The 21,672-nt window shown below is 44.2% G+C and overlaps 1 pseudogene; it reads right to left on the bottom strand.

The window, feature by feature from the left end:
- The window catches only part of LOC140117096 (uncharacterized), a 47,838-nt pseudogene extending 26,709 nt beyond the window's left edge, over nucleotides 1–21,129 (bottom strand).
- Nucleotides 21,130–21,672: the final 543 nt, after the last annotated feature.

Here is a 21,672-nt window from a genome sequence, read left to right as displayed (position 1 = left end):
TCTGGAATATCCAAGTCACTGTTTAATTAGGAATTCTTTATTACTGTAAAATTGAATGTCTTAGTTGCCAAAAAGGGCATTGCCTCTAATTAAACCTTCCATATATCTTCCATATATCCATGTGTCATCATGAAAAACTGTTTCCTGAATATATGAATGACAATGGGGCAGATTTACTTACCCGGCCCGTTCGCGATTCAGCGGCGCGTTCTCTGCACAGGATTCGGGTCCGGACGAGATTTATAAAGGTAGTTCCTCCGCCGTCCACCAGGTGGCGCAGCTGCGCTGAAAAGCATCTGAACGCGCCGAAATACACCAGCTCGGACCAAGTGAAGGTAAGCGCTACCCAAGCGACACTTTTTCGGTTTTTAACTGCGGCGGTTTTTCCGAATATGTCGGGTTTTCGTTCGGCCACGCCCCCCGATTTCCGTTGCGCGCATGCCGGCACTGATGCGCCACAATCCGATCGCGTGCGCCACAATCCCGGGGCAATTCAGGTACAATCGGCGCAAATCGGAAATATTCGGGTAACACGTCAGGAAAACGCGAATCGGGCCCTTAGTAAATGACCCCCAATGTTTTAAAAATGGGTTTCACAGGAGATATACACATAGGGGGACATGTATCATTTCTGCTAGTCAAATTGGCTCATTTTTGTGACTTTTGTAGTTTTTGAGACTTTTTTGCTACTGTTTACTCTGTAGTTTTTCATGTATGCTTTGGCTGCACCTTGTGCAGTGTGCCTTACGTATCATTGTTTCCCAGATGTTCCGTGCGACTTTTCACTTATGTATCACTTTTTAGGCGCAAATCTGCACCTGGTCCAGGGCAGGTACAAAGGAAGGATTTCTTCATTGAAAAAAATTATTATTATTATTATTTCACATGCTTTAACTGTTTAAAATTTTGCATGGTAACCTGTATTTTTAAAATTCAGAAATGTTTGCATTTACATTTTTTAATTTATTTACTGATTACTTCTAAGGGTGAGGTCACACAAAGCATTTTAATCACGCTTTAATTGCATTTTGAAACCAATTCCAACAGCTGAGGAGAGGGGATTTGCCTAATTACATTACTGTTAACATTCGCATTTACAAATGTGTTTACATTGCGTTTACCCTGCGTTTTGCAAATGCAAATTTTAACAGTAATGTAATTAGGCAAATCCCCTATCATCCGCTGTTGGAATTGGTTTAAAAAAAAAACAAACAATCAAAACACAACGTGTGACCGCACCCTTAACACCACGTGTGATTGCAGCCTCATATGTCGTCATCTCCCTGGGGTGTGACTACAGTGTTTTAAAATGCAGGACACAGCCTCAAAACCAATTTAACAGTAGTGTTCAATCCTGTATAAAACTTCCTCACGTGGCTTGTATCCTCTCCTGTATATAACCCCCTCACATGGCTTGTATCCTCTCCTGTATATAACCCCCTCACATGGCTTGTATCCTCTCCTGTATATAACCCCCTCACATGGCTTGTGTCCATTCCTGTATATAACCCCCTCACATGGCTTGTATCCTCTCCTGTATATAACCCTCTCACATGGCTTGTATCCTCTCCTGTATAAAACCCCCTCACATGGCTTTTATCCTCTCCTGTATATAACCCCCTCACATGGCTTTTATCCTCTCCTGTATATAACCCCCTCACATGGCTTGTATCCTCTCCTGTATATAACCCCGTCACATGGCTTGTATCCTCTCCTGTATATAAACCCCTCACATGGCTTGTGTCCTCTCCTGTATATAAACCCTCTCACATGGCTTGTGTCCTCTCCTGTATATAACCCTCTCACATGGCTTGTGTCCTCTCCTGTATATAACCCCTCACATGGCTTGTATCATCTCCTGTATATAACACCCTCACATGGCTTGTATCCTCTCCTGTATATAACTCCCTCACATGGCTTGTGTCCTCTCCTGTAAATAACCCCCTCACATGGCTTGTATCCTCTCCTGTATATAACACCCTCACGTGGTTTGTGTCCTCTCCTGTATATAACCCCCTCATGTGGCTTGTATCCTCTCCTGTATATAACCCCTCACATGGCTTGTGTCCTCTCCTGTATATAACACCCTCACATGGCTTGTATCCTCTCCTGTGTATAACCCCCTCACATGGCTTGTATCCTCTCCTGTATATAACCCCCTCACATGGCTTGTGTCCTCTCCTATATATAACCCCCTCACATGGCTTGTATCCTCTCCTGTATATAACCCCCTCACATGGCTTGTATCCTCTCCTGTATATAACCCCCTCACATGGCTTGTATCCTCTCCTGTATATAACCCCCTCAGATGGCTTGTATCCTCTCCTGTATACAACACCCTCACATGGCTTGTATCCTCTCCTGTATACAACCCCTCACAAGGCTTGTGTCCTCTCCTGTATAAAACCCCTCACATGGCTTGTGTCCTCTCCTGTATGTAACCCCTCACATGGCTTGTGTCCTCTCCTGTATAAAACCCCTCACATGGCTTGTGTCCTCTCCTGTATATAACCCCTCACATGGCTTGTATCCCCTCCTGTATATAACCCCCTCACATGACTTGTATCCTCTCCTGTATACAACCCCCTCACATGGCTTGTATCCTCTCCTGTATACAACCCCTCACAAGGCTTGTGTCCTCTCCTGTATATAACCCCTCACATGGCTTGTATCCCCTCCTGTATATAACCCCCTCACATGGCTTGTATCCTCTCCTGTATACAACCCCTCACAAGGCTTGTGTCCTCTCCTGTATAAAACCCCTCACATGGCTTGTGTCCTCTCCTGTATGTAACCCCTCACATGGCTTGTGTCCTCTCCTGTATAAAACCCCTCACATGGCTTGTGTCCTCTCCTGTATAAAACCCCTCACATGGCTTGTGTCCTCTCCTGTATAAAACCCCTCACATGGCGTGTGTCCTCTAGAGATGAGCGAGCACTAAAATGCTCGGGTACTCGTTATTCGAGACAAACTTTTCCCGATGCTCGAGTGCTCGTCTCGAATAACGAGCCCCATTGAAGTCAATGGGAGACTCGAGCATTTTTCAAGGGGACCAAGGCTCTGCACAGGGAAGCTTGGCCAAACACCTGGGAACCTCAGAAAAGGATGGAAACACCACGGAAATGGACAGGAAACAGCAGGGGCAGCATGCATGGATGCCTCTGAGGCTGCTTAATCACACCATTATGCCAAAATTATGGGCAACAGCATGGCCATGACAGAGTGACAGAATGAAGCAAGATAGCATCTAAAACATCCAATAATTGACCCTGACACTATAGGGGACGGCATGCAGAGGCAGCGGCAGCAGCTGCAGGCTAGAGAGTGGCATGGCGACATACCCTAAATGGATTTCAAACCAATGGGTGGCAGAGAGGAACCAAAGGAGGTGAGCAAGAAGCGCTCAAATAATATCGGTACATGATAAAAGTTTGCCAGTATATTTTATTACACAGCAGGGTGGCAACAAAGTTAACATGGAAGCCATGAAAACAACCCAAAATTCTGCCTGACACAGCTCGTTTGATAAGGGGACCATGTATGGAGGCAGTGAACTAGTAGTAGATTAAAGGTGCTGCAGTTAAAACTATGTTAGTTGGATCTTGGCATGGAGCTGGCGCTCCGCTGCCAGGCGAGCTTTCGCCAATCCAAGCCCCTGTCTCTAGGCTACTCCCCAAACAGCACTTCTAAGAACCTTTTGTATAAGATCAAGTGTAGTAGCGTTCTTATAAGTTTGGGATATGGCGGGTGAGGGGAATGTAAACAGATGCGCAAGAAGCGCATGATGCGCATGGAGCTGGCGCTCCGCTGCCAGGCGAGCTTTCGCCAACACAAGCCCCTGTCTCTAGGCTACTCCCCAAACAGCACTTCTAAGAGAACCTTTTGTATAAGATCAAGTGTAGTAGCGTTCTTATAAGTTTAGGATATGGCGGGTGAGGGGAATGTAAACAGATGCGCAAGAAGCGCTGAAATAATTTTGGTAAATGATAAAAGTTTGCCAGTATATTTTGTGGATAACACAGCAGGGTGGCGACAAAGTTAACAACTTTGATGTGGAATCCATGAAAACAACCCAAATTTCTGCCTGACACACCTCGTTTGATAAGGGGACGATGTATGGAGGCAGCTATATGGACGACTTTTGGAGGTAGCAATGGAGACAACGTGTGGAGGCTGCTATGGAGACAATTTAATTTGGATAGTGCCTGTATGTGGCAGTCCAAAAAAGTTTTCAAACCAGAGGAGCAGGTAGGTGGCCCTCCAGAAAAATGAAATAGATTGAGTGCCTGTATGTGGCAGTCCAAAAAAGTCTTCAAACCAGAGGAGCAGGTAGGTGGCCCTCCAGAAAAATGAAATAGATTGAGTGCCTGTATGTGGCAGTCCAAAAAAGTTTTCAAACCAGAGGAGCAGGTAGGTGGCCCTCCAGAAAAATGAAATAGATTGAGTGCCTGTATGTGGCAGTCCAAAAAAGTTTTCAAACCAGAGGAGCAGGTAGGTGGCCCTCCAGAAAAATGAAATAGATTGAGTGCCTGTATGTGGCACTCCCAAAAATTGTTTAAAACAGAGGACCGGGTAGGTGGTCCTCCAGAAAAACTAAATGCATAAAGTACTATAGCTAGAGCCAGTGGGCCCTGTCAAAAAATAGCCAGTTTCCTCTGCTTTAGTGTACAAAGAGGAGGAGAAGGAGGAAAATGAGGAGGAGGAGGAATGGATAAATTATTCAGGTTGAGCTTCCTTCACCCGGTGGAGATTGGAAATTATGAGAAATCCAGGCTTTATTCATCTTAATAAGCGTCAGCCTGTCAGCGCTGTCAGTCGACAGGCGTGTACGCTTATCGGTGATGATGCCACCAGCTGCACTGAAAACCCGCTCGGACAAGACTAGCGGCAGGGCAGGCAAGAACCTCCAAGGCGTACAGCGCCAGTTCGTGCCACATGTCCAGCTTTGAAACCCAGTAGTTGTAGGGAGCTGTGTGATCATTTAGGACGATGGTATGGTCAGCTACGTATTCCCTCACCATCTTTCTGTAAAGATCAGCCCTACTCTGCCGAGACTGGGGACAGGTGACAGTGTCTTGCTGGGGTGACATAAAGCTGGCAAAAGCCTTGTAAAGCGTACCCTTGCCAGTGCTGGACAAGCTGCCTGCTCGCCTACTCTCCCTCGCTACTTGTCCCGCAGAACTACGCCCTCTGCCACTAGCGCTGTCAGAAGGGAAATACTGTTTCAGCTTGTGCACCAGGGCCTGCTGGTATTCATGCATTCTCACACTCCTTTCCTCTCCAGGGATGAGAGTGGAAAGATTTTGCTTGTACCGTGGGTCCAGGAGAGTGAATACCCAGTAATCGGTGCTGGAATAAATTCTTTGAACGCGAGGGTCACGGGATAGGCAGCCTAGCATGAAATCTGCCATATGCGCCAGAGTACCAACGCGTAAGAATTCACTCCCCTCACTGGCCTGACTGTCCATTTCCTCCTCCTCCAACTCCTCCAACTCCTCTTCTTCTGCCCATACACGCTGAACAGTGGAGGACTCAACAATGGTCCCCTCTTGTGTCTCGCCAACATTCTCCTCCTCTTCCTCCTCATCCTCCTCCACCTCCTCCGATATGCGCTGAGAAAGAGACCTAAGGGTGCTTTGGCTATCAACAAGGGAATCTTCTTCCCCCGTCTCTTGTGACGAGCGCAAAGCTTCCGACTTCATGCTGATCAGAGAGTTTTTCAACAGGCCAAGCAGCGGGATGGTGAGGCTGATGATGGCGGCATCGCCACTGACCATCTGTGTTGACTCCTCGAAGTTACTCAGCACCTGACAGATATCAGACATCCACGTCCACTCCTCATTGTAGACTTGAGGAAGCTGACTGACCTGACTACCAGTTCTGGTGGAAGTTGACATCTGGCAGTCTACAATTGCTCTGCGCTGCTGGTAAACTCTGGATAACATGGTTAATGTTGAATTCCACCTCGTGGGCACGTCGCACAACAGTCGGTGAGCGGGCAGTTGGAGGCGGCGCTGCGCTGCCCTGAGAGTGGCAGCATCTGTGCTGGACTTCCTGAAATGCGCACAGATGCGGCGCACCTTCGTGAGCAAATCAGACAGATTGGGGTATGTCTTGAGGAAACGCTGAACTATGAGATTTAACACATGGGCCAGGCATGGCACATGTGTCAGTCTGCCGAATTGCAGAGCCGCCACCAGGTTACGGCCGTTGTCACACACAACCATGCCTGGCTTCAGGTTCAGCGGTGCCAGCCACAGATCAGTCTGCGCCGTGATGCCCTGTAATAGTTCTTGGGCGGTGTGCCTTTTATCGCCTAGGCTCAGCAGTTTGAGCACCGCCTGCTGTCGCTTAGCGACGGCACTGCTGCTGTGCCTAGAGCTAGCGACTGATGGCGCCATGCCCACGGATGGTAGTTCGGAGGAGGAGGTGGAGGAGGGGTGGGAGGAGGAGGAGGCATAGTAGGCCTGAAAGACCTGGACCGAGGTAGGCCCCGCAATCCTCGGCGTCGGCAGTATATGACCAGCCCCAGGGTCAGACTCGGTCCCAGCCTCCACCAAGTTAACCCAATGTGCCGTCAGCGATATATAGTGGCCCTGCCCGGCAGCACTCGTCCACGTGTCCGTGGTCAGGTGGACCTTGTCAGAAACGGCGTTGGTCAGGGCACGGATGATGTTGTCTGACACGTGCTGGTGCAGGGCTGGGACGGCACATCGGGAAAAGTAGTGGCGGCTGGGGACCGAATACCGAGGGGCGGCCGCCGCCATGAGGTTGCGAAAGGCCTCGGTCTCTACTAGCCTATAGGGCAGCATCTCCAGGCTAAGCAATCTGGAGATGTGGACATTAAGGGCTTGGGCGTGCGGGTGGGTTGCACTATATTTGCGTTTCCGCTCCAGCGTCTGGGGTATGGAGAGCTGAACGCTGGTGGATGCTGTGGAGGATCGTGGAGGCGACGATGGGGTTTTTGTGCCAGGGTCCTGGGCAGGGGGCTGACTATCAGCTGAAACAGGGGAAGGAGCAGTGGTGTGCACGGCCGGAGGTGAACGGGCTTGGTGCCACTGAGTGGGGTGTTTAGCATTCATATGCCTGCGCATACTGGTGGTAGTTAAGCTAGACCTGCTGATCCTGGTTTGGCAAAGGTTGCACACCACAGTCCGTCGGTCATCCGGTGTTTCCTTAAAGAACCTCCAGACTTCTGAAAATCTAGCCCTCGCCGCGGGAGCCCTCGCCACGGGAGCTTCACTACGTGACACATTTGGCGCTGATGCACCTGCTCTGGCCCTGCCTCTCCGTCTGGCCCCACCACTGCCTCTTCCAACCTGTTCTGGTCGAGGACTCTCCTCCGTCTCAGAAGCACTGTGTTCACCCGGCCTATCAACCCAGCTTGGGTCTGTCACCTCATCATCCTCCGATCCCTCAGTCTGCTCCCCCCTCGGACTTCCTGCCCTGACAACAACTTCACCACTGTCTGACAACCGTGTCTCCTCATCGTCGGACACCTCTTTACACACTTCTTCCACTACGTCAAGAAGGTCATCATCACCCACAGACTGCGACTGGTGGAAAACCTGGGCATCGGAAAATTGCTCAGCAGCAACCGGACAAGTGGTTTGTGACTGTGGGAAGGGTCCAGAAAACAGTTCCTCAGAGTATGCCGGTTCAAATGCCAAATTTTCCTGGGAGGGGGCAGACTGGGGGGGAGGAGGCTGAGGTGCAGGAGCTGGAGGAGTGCCGATTTCGGTGACATGGGTGGACTGCGTGGAAGACTGACCGGTGGACAAATTGCTCGAAGCATTGTCGGCAATCCACGACATCACCTGTTCGCACTGTTCTGGCCTCAACAGTGCTCTACCACGAGTCCCAGTAACTTCAGACATGAACCTAGGGAGTGTAGCTCTGTGGCGTTCCCCTGCTCCCTCATCAGCAGGTGGTGTCTCACCCCGCCCAGGACCACGGCCTCTGACCCCTGCAGTAGTTGGACGCCCACGTCCCCGCCCTCGTCCTCTACCCCTAGCCCTCGGGTTAAACATTTTGAAAATGAAAGTTATAACTTTAATTTTTTTTTTACTTTTTTTTGTGTTTTTTAGTTTTTTTTGTTTTTTTGTGTGTTTTTTAGTTTTTAAAGCCAAACAATGCTATCCTATTGCTATGGCTATTTTCTAGCCAAGTATGAAAGCACACTGCTATGCCAGATGAGATGACGCTGAGTTATGAAAAAATAAACGTAAAATAAAAAGGAAATGGCAGACTGTGCCTAATTGAAATCCAACCCCTAATAAATTTTCCCACTTCGGTCTTTGCGATGGATATGTGCGTTACTAAGCGCTAAACACAGCGGTCGCAAGTCTCACTCCAAATTCCTGACAATTGGCTAGTATATGCACTGCAGCAAGGACAGCCACCAGCAGATCAACCAGAAATAAAATATATATAACGCTATTGTAGGCGTAAGTAAGCCGTTTGGATTCTCCTTTGGCTATTTTCTAGCCAAGTAGGAAAGCACACTGATGAGATGACGCTGAGTTATGATAAAATAAACGTAAAATAAAAAGAAACTGCCAGACTGTGCCTAATTGAAATCCAACCCCTAATAAATTTTCCCACTTCGGTCTTTGCGATGGATATGTGCGTCACTAAGCGCTAAACACAGCGGTCGCAAGTCTCACTCCAAATTCCTGACAATTGGCTAGTATATGCACTGCAGCAAGGACAGCCACCAGCAGATCAACCAGAAATAAAATATATATAACGCTATTGTAGGCGTAAGTAAGCCGTTTGGATTCTCCTTTGGCTATTTTCTAGCCAAGTAGGAAAGCACACTGATGAGATGACGCTGAGTTATGATAAAATAAATGTAAAATAAAAAGAAACTGCCAGACTGTGCCTAATTGAAATCCAACCCCTAATAAATTTTCCCACTTCAGTCTTTGCGATGGATATGTGCGTCACTAAGCGTTAAACACAGCGGTCGCAAGTCTCACTCCAAATTCCTGACAATTGGCTAGTATATGCACTGCAGCAAGGACAGCCACCAGCAGATCAACCAGAAATAAAATATATATAACGCTATTGTAGGCGTAAGTAAGCCGTTTGGCTATTTTCTAGCCAAGTATGAAAGCACACTGCTATGCCAGATGAGATGACGCTGAGTTATGAAAAAATAAACGTAAAATAAAAAGAAACTGCCAGACTGTGCCTAATTGAAATCAAACCCCTAATAAATTTTCCCACTTTGGTGTTTGAGGTGGATATGTGTGTCACTAAGCGCTAAACACAACGGTAGCAAGTCCCCCTGCAAATTCCTCACAATATGGTACTAGCTGCAAATAAAAAAAAAAAAAGTATAACGTTATTGTAGCCCTAAGAAGGGCTGTTGGGTTCTTGTTGAATCACTCCTGCCTAACACTATTCTAATAGAACACCCTAACGCTTTCCCTGACCAGCAGCAGCTCTCTCCCTAGCGGCATCCAGACACAGAATGATCCGAACAGCACGGGCAGCGGCTAGTCTATCCCAGGGTCACCTGATCTGGCCAGCCAACCACTGCTATCGACGTGTAAGGGTACCACGTCATACTGGGTGGAGTGCAGAGTCTCCTGGCTTGTGATTGGCTCTGTTTCTGGCCGCCAAAAAGCAAAACGGCGGGAGCTGCCATTTTCTCGAGCGGGCGAAGTATTCGTCCGAGCAACGAGCAGTTTCGAGTACGCTAATGCTCGAACGAGCATCAAGCTCGGACGAGTATGTTCGCTCATCTCTAGTGTCCTCTCCTGTATAAAACCCCTCACATGGCTTGTGTCAATGTGGATTTGAGACATTTGCAACAAAGTCTCAAAAAGAAGCCAAAAATTTGCTCCTGCCAGGATAGAAAAAAACTAAACATGTATTACAAGTAAAAAGACAGGATCATACATAAGGTGCAAAAACTAGCCGCCAAATGTCTCTAAAATTCACCTCAGAGAGACAAAATGATATATGTCCCTCAGTGTACATTTCTTGGATTTAACCTTGTATGGTGATATAATTGGAAGTACGGTACATACATGAACTTGAATGTGAAACCAGTAGCAGGTAGCAAGTAGCTGCCATCCTTCACATACAATTGTTGGAGAATACACAAGAGCAAGGAGGAACTGCTGTAGAGATGATATCTATGAAGAACAGTGCAGAATTATAGATAGAAATCTTACAGAAAGAGGGTATAATAATTGGATGTTGCAGAGAGCAAAAAAACGCATTTGCAAGAAAACTCAAGGTAAGTTATTGGAGGATAAATGCAGACAAAAGCAATGTAACAAGCTGGTATTTTCTACTTCTTATATCAGGGAATATATTAACATATGTTATTATAACATTATTATATGTTTTTATAATATATGTTGTATATAACATTGTGAGAAAAGATATCCCTATTTTAAATATAGATAAAACCTGCAGAAAAATTCTAGGAGAAAGTTTTTTAATGTGTGACACACAGGGGGAGATCGCTAGGCACGATGATGTCACCAAGTTATTACAGTGAGAAAGATGATGGGATATCTAGAACATGGCAGTAACTAAAGGATTTTATTACCTCTGGTGGGAATAGATGTAATAGATGTGTTTTTGCTGTTAAATGTAAGTATTTTCATTCAAATGGGAACAGAAATTTCAACTTCACATCATGTTGTTTATATAATAGAGTGCAAAAGTTGCAATGTGAACTACGCACTACGCTATACTACGCCATATATGTAAGCTGAAGACCCCAATTGCTGAGTATTTGTCAGAACAAAAAAATGTACAGGGGTTTCCAGAGCTGCCCGTCACTTCATTGTATTTCACAACATTAACACTTCCACCTTCTGCTTCCATGGGATAGAATGGGTGTTTAACCCCACAAAGGGGAGGTAATTGGGAGTCACTAATAAGAAAAAAGGAAGTAAACTGGATTTTGGAACTGAAAACTAAATTTCCAAATGCAATTAATAAAAAAGAAGAATTATATATATAAATGTGTTTAAGGTATATTGTTCAAAACTGGTTAAGCAGTCAAAGTAGCTGATTGTTTCTGATTTATTTTAAATAAGGAGGGTTTAAAGAAAACCTACCATCAAAATCCATCTTGATAAACTGGGGACACCTTACTCAGATCCAGACACTGTGACTGTGGTAATCTTCTTATATTTGTTATCCATGGCCTCCATCCTTCTAAAATCAACTTTTAGAATTATGTTAATGAGTCTGAAGGGCTACCCTAGCCTCTTTGTGCTCAGCCTTTACAAACAGTTATAACACAGTGCAGCAGCACGTCATCTCAGTCTCCCATAAGAAGACCCTTTATGTGATTGAATTTAATATATCCATCATTTTTTGTGTGACTTGCTCCCAGTTGAACATGATGGGGCACATTTACTCACCTGTCCAACGGAGTTCACCGAAAGTGCATTGTTCGTATATAATGCACATCTGCCGCGATTCATCGTGCGCCTGATATCCTGCATGTGTCGCTTCCCCGCTCAGGTCCGATAGAGTTCACCTTCTTCCTGGTGCATGTAAGTGCTTGATAAGTGCTAAATCCCACACTCTGTCCGAATCCGTCAGATCGACTGATGGCCCGCCCCCCTGATTTTTTTGTCGCATGAAAGCCAGTGCAGCTGTGCCACAATCCGATCACGTGCATCACAATCCCAGCGCAGACATCTGTTAAATACCTGTCCAAGCCGTGCAAATCCTGAAAAAGGTGCAAATTCCGATGAAGGTGCGATCTGTGACCCTTAGTAAATGAGCCCCAAAGGGCTGTACCACAGATACACAAATTAATAAGCTAGCAGAAGTGTTTGAAAATGCTATCTCTTTTCTCTGAAAATGAGGATTTAAATGATTGCAAACTTCTCTTCATTGAACTCTTCAAGCCCTCCGCAAAGCGGGATGGTCTTGCTGCGGCAGGGTACCACAAGGTTGTTCCACAGGTGTGTCTAGCTCGCGATGGCAGCCAAGGTCACAGTACAGACACATGATCCAGGCTCAATGTGAGAAACAGGCACGGAGTCAGGTCAGGTGGCAGAGATGCAGAGGTCCGAGGTCACAATAGAAATACAGCAGAGCAGGGAACAGGAACAAAGCAGTAAACAGAGGAACACACTGGGAAGCTTTCTCTATGGCAATGAGCGCAAAGATCCAGGGAATCCTGGGAGCAATCAGAGATGCGCTGGCCCTTTAAATCCTCGAGTGGCTGCGCACGTTTGCCCTAGGAGCAGGGACACGCATGCGGATCATGCCGGACGGGAGCAGGAGCATAGAAAGGTGAGCTTGGTGCTGGGGCCAGGGGGTAGCGCCACGGAGAGGGGCACGGGTGTGTCCGGTATCCGAGGCATGGATCACGGGGGCACTCATGACAATTCTATTAAAGTGCCTGGAATTTGTTTTTTCGATCATTGAACAAAACAAAAATCAAAAACAACGGGAGAAGAAATTAACATTATATTCAATAAACTCAAAACATGAGAATCTATCCATCTACCAAGAACTTCAAAGCTGAATGGTAGAAAATATAAAGAAATTGGAAGAAACCATTATATAGACAAATAAAATGCAAATATCAACGGGGCAAAGAGGAATATGCCAATGCAGGGTTGTATTCACATTCACATTGTGTTTTGAAACCCAGTGTAAGCATATTGGGGGAAACAGATATGTGTAAGGTATTTATTTAAATAACAACATGTGTTTTAACTTTTGACATAAGTAATAATGATTAATGATATGAAACACAAGTTACTACCTATAAAGAAAAAAAATCACGTTTGCAATGCGTTTCAAAACGAAGCAAAAGCATCATGTAAATTTGACCTTAATAATATATTATTTCACCAATATTAATCTTTTCCTATTCTTATATACTCTATGGTGGTCCCCCTTTTGTATTAAATTCTACCAAAATACAAGGACCATGTCCATTTTCTTTTAATAAAATATGAAATTTATTTATTTAATATTCTTTTAAAAGAAACACATTCAACTCAATAAAATCAAACAATGTTCCCCAAAATTAATAGGAGGGACGGACTAGACTGTAACAAGGAGGTATTTGATATTAAGATTATTAAAAATTTCTTATTTCATAGGGTTTCTATAACATTATATTGTATTACATAAAGAGTATAAAGATTATAAAGTGCATTAAGTCAAGACCTGATGCGTACTTCTACTATGAAAATCGCTACCTTTGCAACCAGCTGACATTGCCTCCTCGCCCCCACGCGCGTTTCACTTACTGCTTCTTCAGGTGGCGTGTCCCAAAAGTGGAGAATCTGGTTATTTAAACCTGGGCCAGCCTATCTTGGCACATTTAGTCAAAATTATTTTTCTACTTGGATTGTTTCCTTTATCTATCTATCGTTTTCTACTCAAATGCGTTTTCTTTATATCCATTTGTGTGGCGCATGTCAATCAGTCTCTCCCGCCTTAATAATATATTGTATCCTATATGCCATTGTGTTATTATTAATCTAGCCATTAACAATAATGGACCTATGTCATTAGTGCTTAGTTTTTGAATTAGTTTGTAATTTACACTTATTAAAAATTTTGCCCCAATTTGCAATGGCCACCTGAATCGCTCACATAACAAAAAGACATTGTGGGATTTTACATAGGGTGGGGCCATTTTCTGGCTGATAGCCCTAATAGGCTAATCTCTGCTGATCTGGTGGGATACCCTCGTTTTCTTGGATCTTTGCTTTTAGGTTTTCAATAGTGTCATTGTATGTTACTTCAAGGGCGATGGTCTTGCCTATGAGGGTTTTTACAAGGATCTGCATATTTTGCTAAAAAAAACAAAAAAAACAATAAATTAGATCTGTGAAAATCCACATCCAATGCTTTGATTCTATTTTTTTTAACGCCTGGAAAAGAACTGAAAAAAAAGCCTTGCAGATTGTTAAGTGCTCTGGAAATAGAATATTCTGATCTTTAAAGCATAACTCTAAATGATTTTACCAAATTATTATATGTGATTCCCCTTTTTAAATAACAAACAGTATGATGCCTACTTTGTGCTGCTTGCCCTTTTCTTTCCGATGTTATAGAATTTTTTCTTCTGAAAGTGTTTGACAAAAATCTGAAGTAGGTGGAGACTAATGTATGTCAGTCTGTGCCCTTAAGCTGAAGCCAGTTAGCTTGCCCACAGATCCCATGATGTCTTGTGTTCTCTCTCAAAGTAATTAAGCATTAAATGAAAAAGTTGCAAATTTTTGTGCAACTGATTCCTAAGTTTTCCAATTCCCTACACCAGGAGAATTCTTGAAATGGTGCATGGTGGTAGAACTGAAAAGTGGCAAGGGTATGGAATAGTCACTAAAATTGTGCAAATCGGCAGATGTAACAATTTAACCTGAAAACAGGTGCAACTGCAAAGATACATTTCTCCTCATTGAATTATTAGGAATAATTCAGGTATTCCAGGTAAAGCTAGGCATGGAACATGCCCTACTGCACCTTAACCCTGCACAATAGAAGTCAATGGGGCCATGTACGAATTACCTTCTGTATTTTCAAGTAGCTTACAGCCCCCAAAATATGTTTGTGTGCATGAGGCCTTACACAGAGGATCCTGAGACTAGAACCTGACAATGACCTTTGGATTGGCTAGCCATGTTAGCCTATTAACCCTACCTAGAGACTAGAAGGAATGTATTACCTGTTTATGACTGTGGTCTTTCCAAATAGCTTCTACTCTAGATTAATCGACATAATGGGGCAGATTTACTTACCCGGCCCATTCGCGATCCAGCGGCGCGTTCTCTGCGGTGGATTCGGGTCTTCCGGCGATTCACTAAGGCAGTTCCTCCTACGTCCACTAGGTGTCGCTGCTGAGCGGAAGAGCATCGGAACGCACTGGAGTTCACCGAGCCATCCTGGGTGAAGGTAAGTGCATTTACCGCGACACTTTTTTTAAAAAAATGCGGTGGTTTCTCTGAATCCGTCCGGTTATCGTTCGGCCACACCCCACGATTTCCGTCGCGTGCACGCCGGCGCCGATGCGCCACAGTCCGATCGCGTGCGCCAAAACCCCGGGGCAATACAGCGAAAAACGGCGCAAATCGGAAATATTCGGGTAACACATCGGGAAAACGTGGATCGGGCCCTTAGTAAATGACCCCCAATATATTTGGCCTACAGCAGTAATATATGGTGTGTTTGACCAAAAAGAAATGTAATTACTTTTTTAATTTACTTCTTTTTATTTTTTGGTGTGTGGACCTGGTGAATAGACATATTTACTGTGCACGCCCCGTGATTAAAGTGTTTTTTGGAGTACGGCCATAATAAATGAGGCAGAAGTTCCATATTGGTTTGGTAACCCATATTAAATTCCCCCCCACTGCGTCTGATAAGTTTTGAGGCTACTTTCAAACTGAGACTTATATGACACATTGCGATTCTCAAGTCTAGCAGTGAAATCTACAAGCAATCAAGTGATCCCTTGTTCAATTGCCGTATATACTCGAGTATAAGCCGACCCAAGTATAAGCCGAGACCCCTAATTTTAACACAAAAAAAACTGGAAAAACCTATTGACTCGAGTATAAGCCGAGGGTGGGAAATGCATTGGTCACAGGTCCCAGTATATAGCCAGCCAGCCCCCTGTAGTAGCCTTCCAGCCCCCTGTAGTAGCCTTCCAGTCCCCTGTAGTAGCCAGCCAGACCCTTGTAGTGCAGTAGCCTGCCAGCCCCCCTGTAGTAGCCTGCCATCCCCCCTGCGGTAGCCTGCCAGCCCCCCTGTGGTAGCCTGCCCATTATAAAAAAAAAGTCTAAAACACATAACAAGCAGAAAAAAATGAAGAAAAATAAAGATAAATGCCCCCCAGATTCTGCAGAGTGAAAAAAAACAGCCAAAACACTCAGAATGCAAGTTAAAAAATGGCCTGAAATAATGGTATCCCTCATATATAAACAAAGTAACTGATTCTCAATCATTTGAAAGGATAAGTAAGGTAAGCAAATGCAGAAAAAGATCGGAGCCAACTGCCAGAAGTTGGACATCACTTTCTATAAATTGAATTCTTTGTTACTATATAATTAAAATCTTAATAATCATTTTCCAAAAAGGCCATTCTCTTCTAATGCAAACTTCCATTTCCCTATTGTCCTTAGGCAGCACATTAACAAAGAGTTAATATTTAGCTCATTCTTAGAACAAGGTGTAATTATAATAATAATTCCTTTATATAGTGCACACAGATTACGCAGCGCAGCTTGTGAAATCGGTCCCTGTCCCCAATGGGGCTCACAATGTAATCAACCTACTAGTATGACTGTGGTTCAGTGGTTAGTACTATAGCCTTGCAGCGCTGAAGTCCTGGGTTCAAGTCCCATCCAGGACATCTGCAAAGAGTTTGTATGTTCTCTCCATGTTTGCATGGGCTTCCTCCGGGTCCTCCGGTTTCCTCCCACACTCCATCCGAGTGCATACATGTGCATAAGTGCATAAATGTGTGTGCATGAATGTATAAATGTATGTGTGTAAATGTGTGTATAAATGTGTGTTACGCCCCTGGTTCCCCATTTAAGCCATATACTTGGTTGGCTGCTGAGTTTTATAAGGGAGATATGTACTATAAATCCCCATTCAGCTGGCTGGTGCATCATTGTTCTCTACCTGGATGTGGCCTCTTACAATACAGCGAACACCATTGAAGGCTGATCTGTGTAGAAGGTTAACAGGTTTTTTATTATAAATCGGGAAGACATTGCGGTCCAGGACATGGACCTTCGTCAGGCATCAGTTGTCATGTCCTGGACCAAAATGCGTTGCCGATTTATAATATAGAACCTGTTAACCCTCTACATGGATCGGGTAAAGTGAATTCCTTTTGATCATAACCCTAACCTTCTATACGGAGGAAATCAGCTTAATTCACCTTCCAAACTACCCACTGATTCCCCTGGACCAAACTACCCACTGATTCCCCTGGACCGTGGAGGATAGTAAAACCGAGTATTGGCTGCCAGGAATTCCACTATATGCACATTAAATTGTGCCATCAGGTGAGAACCCACCTATAATATTTTATATATTTTATTAGTAAGGACTGTAAATCATGAGGAGAGGGCCCTTGTCTTTGTTTCCCCTTTTCCTTCTATACGGGAGGCCAGTGGTTTTGGGGCCGTTGGCTCCCTTGGCTCTTTTTCCCAGGCTATTTATCATAAGTGGCATATAGCAACAAACTCAAACCTGGGCATTGCCCGAGGGCCACGTCCGGCCCTCTAACTATCTCTTACATGGCCCATGTGGGATTGTTGAAAAATGTGAAATTATTAAATAATGATGCACTTATGCCCTCCATACTTTCAGCGAAACATGTAACGTTTTACTTACTGTTATTTTAAATGTAGGGATAGGATATATATATATATATATATATATATATATATATATATATATATATATATATATACTGAATACAGTACAGGTATTGGGTTAGTATAAGTATGTTCTCATGTGGCCTAATGGAAAAATTAACTGTCCACCCATGGACTAACTTGTTACGATTTTCCTCTTTCGGTTATGGTACTGCATGAAGACTTCTCACAGATGTAATTGCTGCAGAATTGGCCAAAGATTTCCTTAGCTCCACACGGCGATCCTAAAAATACCATATTCACTTATAGTATAGAGTCCCCTACATGACAACAATGGGGCAGATTTACTTACCCGGTCCAGTCGCGATCCAGCGGCGGGTTCTCCGAAGCTGATTCGGGTCCGGACGGGATTCACTAAGGTCCATGCGCTGATATTCACCAGGTGTCGCTGCTGCGCCGTGGTCCACTGAAGTCTGTCGGAGTTCACCTTCTATTACTTGGTGCAGATAAGCGCGTGTCAAGCAACACTTTTTTTTTGTAAATGCGGCGGTTTTTCCGAATCCGTCGGGTTTTTGGACGGCCACGCCCCCCAATTTCCGTCGCGTGGATGCCGGCACCGATGCGCCACAATACGATCGCGTGCGCCAAAATCCCGGGGCAATTCAGGGAAAATCAGCGCAAAACGGTAAAATTCGGGTAAATCGTCGTAAATCGCGATTCGGGCCCTTAGTAAATGACCCCCTATGTTCCACACTATGCTCCTAAGCAATATATACTGCACACAAATGCTCATTACGTGCCCGCGGCATATATCAACAATGCACTGCGAATCCTCCATTTATAATAAATTTGCAATATACTAAGCCTCTTGAATGAATTAGATATAACCCCCTCAGTTAAAATATATACTGTGGCCACTAAATCAATCAGTATACTGCATATACATGCCCCTTGAAAAAAAATCAATAAAAGCCCACCAAAAAATTTGGTTACAGCCTTTCCTGATTTCTAAATAAGTTTTACTATAGATAGTGACTGACCAATGCCCTCACTTATTTATAGTGCAAATTGTACTTCTATAACCCCAAATTTACCACATTATGTATATATTGCCCCCCGATGAATATTATTACAGAAAGAGAGACATTGCAAAAATAAATAACTGGCTTTCCACATTCAGGAAGGGGTTTAGAAGTTGGTAGATTTGCTTTGTGTCGGTCTAACCGTGCACCAAAACTATTCCATGGAATATAAGGTCCCCTAGTTAGGACACGAATAAATCACATATCACCCTGAAATCACCACCCTGAAGTGTATTCCTTAAAATTAATAACTGCAGTTTAATATTTTTTTAAGTAAGACAATTTTATTCAAAAAAAGAAGACAACATTCTGATTGGTGGCATTAGAAAAACCCATAGGATTATTCAAACTGATATAATACAGTGAGTGTAATAAAAGATAAAGCCATCTTAACCTTCTAATGTAATACCATGGATATGGTGCATTTATCCTGGATGTTATAATCTGATAGGGTGCGACCATCTTCCATCTGTTTTCCATCAAGGATCAATCTCTGCTGATCTGGTGGGATTCCTTCTTTGTCTTGGATCTTTGCCTTCACATCCTCAATTTCGTCACTGGGCTCAACCTCAAGTGTAATGGTCTTTCCTGTCAGGGTCTTCACAAAAATCTGCATACTCAACTGGAAATGAGATAAATAACATTCATTTTGTGAAAAGTCACATTCCATACCTGAGGATAATTAAAAAAGGAAAGAACAAATAACTTTTTGTGCTAAGATAGATTGGATATGGTAGAATGATAACAGGACATCAGTCCTACAAGTTCTTGCTCAATGATCAATCGCTCAGTTATTTTAATAACAACTTGACATATTAAGCAAAAGCCGTATAAGACAATACTAATACATTTAGGCTTTGGTAAGTTGCTCCACATGTGAAATGTTAACTCACAAGAAAAGAGAACTATGTTGTCAATAGCTTTATCTACTATTTGTTAGATAGTAAGATATTGATTTAACGGGAACCTGTCAGCAGAAATTGACCCAATAAATCACTACCAGTATGTTGTCAAGCAGTTTAACACCTTACAGATCATGGGCCACATTTATCACTTTTGTGCGCCAAAGTGTAGTAGTTGCGCCTAAATTCAGGCGCACTGTTTTGCCAGATTTATCACAAGCTACAACCATCTGTGATAAGTTAATTTCCTGCCTCTTATTAATCACTTTACTTTAAAACAGTTTAGGCGCAGTTTAGGCGCAATGTTAGATTCGGGCACTTACATGTGATCCTGCTACAAGCTCCTCTCTGCTTCTCCCACAGCCCAGAATGAAGATAACACTCACAGCAGCACCCAGGTGTGTGACACCCTGCACCCAGTGACCTCCTCAGCAGGGGCTTCTCCTGGAGGGGATCCCCCAGTGCTGGTCTCCTGCTGCACCCCTGTAATTCTGCACAGTATCCCCCTCAGACACACTGGTGATACTGTGCAGAATTACATGGGGGACACTTGTATGTCGTATCTGCAAACTTCTGCAAACTTGTGCAAACTTCTCTTGCTCTTGCTGTGAGCTCAGCGTTTTGCAGAATATTTTGTAAATAGAAGGTGATGAAGTGTAAATAGTCTGCAGCTCCTGTCTGCAATGTATCTAATGTATCTATTATATGTTCCAGTGTCTGGCTGAGCTTTGCTGCTAGAAATGAGCTCTTCTGCAAAGGGGCTCAGTGCTTTCTTCTCAGATAACGCCACCTTCGAGCTGGAGTGTTTTTGCGCCCGTTTTTGCGCCTAAATGCAAAAGTCGCACGTGATGAATATCATTAGGCGCAGCAAAACATCTGGAATTGAATGATAGATGAGGGAAAGGTGGTTATTTTAGCTGCGCGGCTAATTTGACGTTTAATCGCAAAACGGGCGCAAAAACGATGCGCCTAAACGAAAAGGCGCAAAAACAACAGAAAAAACAAGTGATAAATGTGGCCCCATGTTTCTTTCACGACCCTTTCATGTCCCAGTGTGGTGGAATCATCAAGAAAATCAAGGAAGCGGACTGTTTAACACTGAAGTCAAGCTCTCTCTTCCGCAGAAAGCCCCCTTGACTGTAAGTGATGGTCCTGCATCAATAAACATCGCTAACCAGATCTCCTGGTTCGATGCATAATGTCAATCACAGAGGAGGAGGCTTTCAGTGCTCCCCACCTTGACAGTGTTAAATTCTCCTCTTCCTTGATTTAGTACAAACAATTTACAGCTCACTTCAAAGTTGATTTTCTGGATGATTCCACCACACTGGACCATGAAAGAAACAATACGCTGCGTGACAATATTTGTGGCAGTGGTTTATTAGGTCTATTGCTGATGACAGGTTCCCTTTAAATAATAGTCATCCAATAGTCATACAATTCACCAGCCATCATTATGGGACTAGGAACGGATACAGGGACATAAATGCACGAACAGATTAAAAAATCATCGCGTATATACAGATGCATGGAGAAATCACATGTTTGTGTGACTGCAACCCAAGGCTGTATCATGACCTATCTCCTTCAGGGTAGCCCGTAAACCCCCACCCCCCTCCCCACAAAGTTATCTTTCAGAAGAGGAGGAAGTAGTTGTAAGAGTAACCTACCTTCTTTTTCTTGTAGGAATGACAGCCAAGGTTTAGTTCCGCTGAAGTTTATTCTGATGTGAATATAGCTAATGGACAAACTTACTGCAAGCGCCTTTATATATACTGCTGTGTGACATCAGAGAGACACCCAACCGGTTTTGCTGCTCTGAAATTTCCAATAGTCAGTGCTGAATAAGGAATTAATAACTTTACGATTAAATGTGTCAGTTGCCAAAAAGGGCATTGCCTCTTATTAACCCCTTAAGGACATATCCTGTTTATATGTTAAAGCTCAGCCCTTTTTAAAAAAAAATATGTCTATGTCCTGTGGTGATCAGAGGGAAACACAAGATAAGGATCAGATCGTGATCTGATCAGATCATGTAGATTGTGTTTTGATGTGACACAGTAACGCTCTGCTCCTCTCTCCAGCGATTCCAAACCAAAATGGTGCCGCTGGAGGAACGGAGCTAAAATCCAAACCGCTGTCATTGGCAGATTCTCCTGCCTCCTTCACCCAAGTGTCATCGCGATATCACCATGTCATGTGATGCACTAGTACGCCGCTGAGCGTGAACTGCAGGAGCATCCCTGTATTTTCAAATAAGAGACAATGGGGCATGTGAAGGAAACCGCGACGTTCCGGACCCCTGAAGGGTACGTAAGGTCACTCAGTTATCCTTTTACAGACAC

The sequence above is a fragment of the Engystomops pustulosus genome, chromosome 2 (genome assembly GCF_040894005.1).
Source record: "Engystomops pustulosus chromosome 2, aEngPut4.maternal, whole genome shotgun sequence".
In the NCBI taxonomy this organism is placed as follows: Eukaryota; Metazoa; Chordata; class Amphibia; order Anura; family Leptodactylidae; genus Engystomops; species Engystomops pustulosus.
This window is presented reverse-complemented; position numbering and strand designations above follow the sequence as displayed.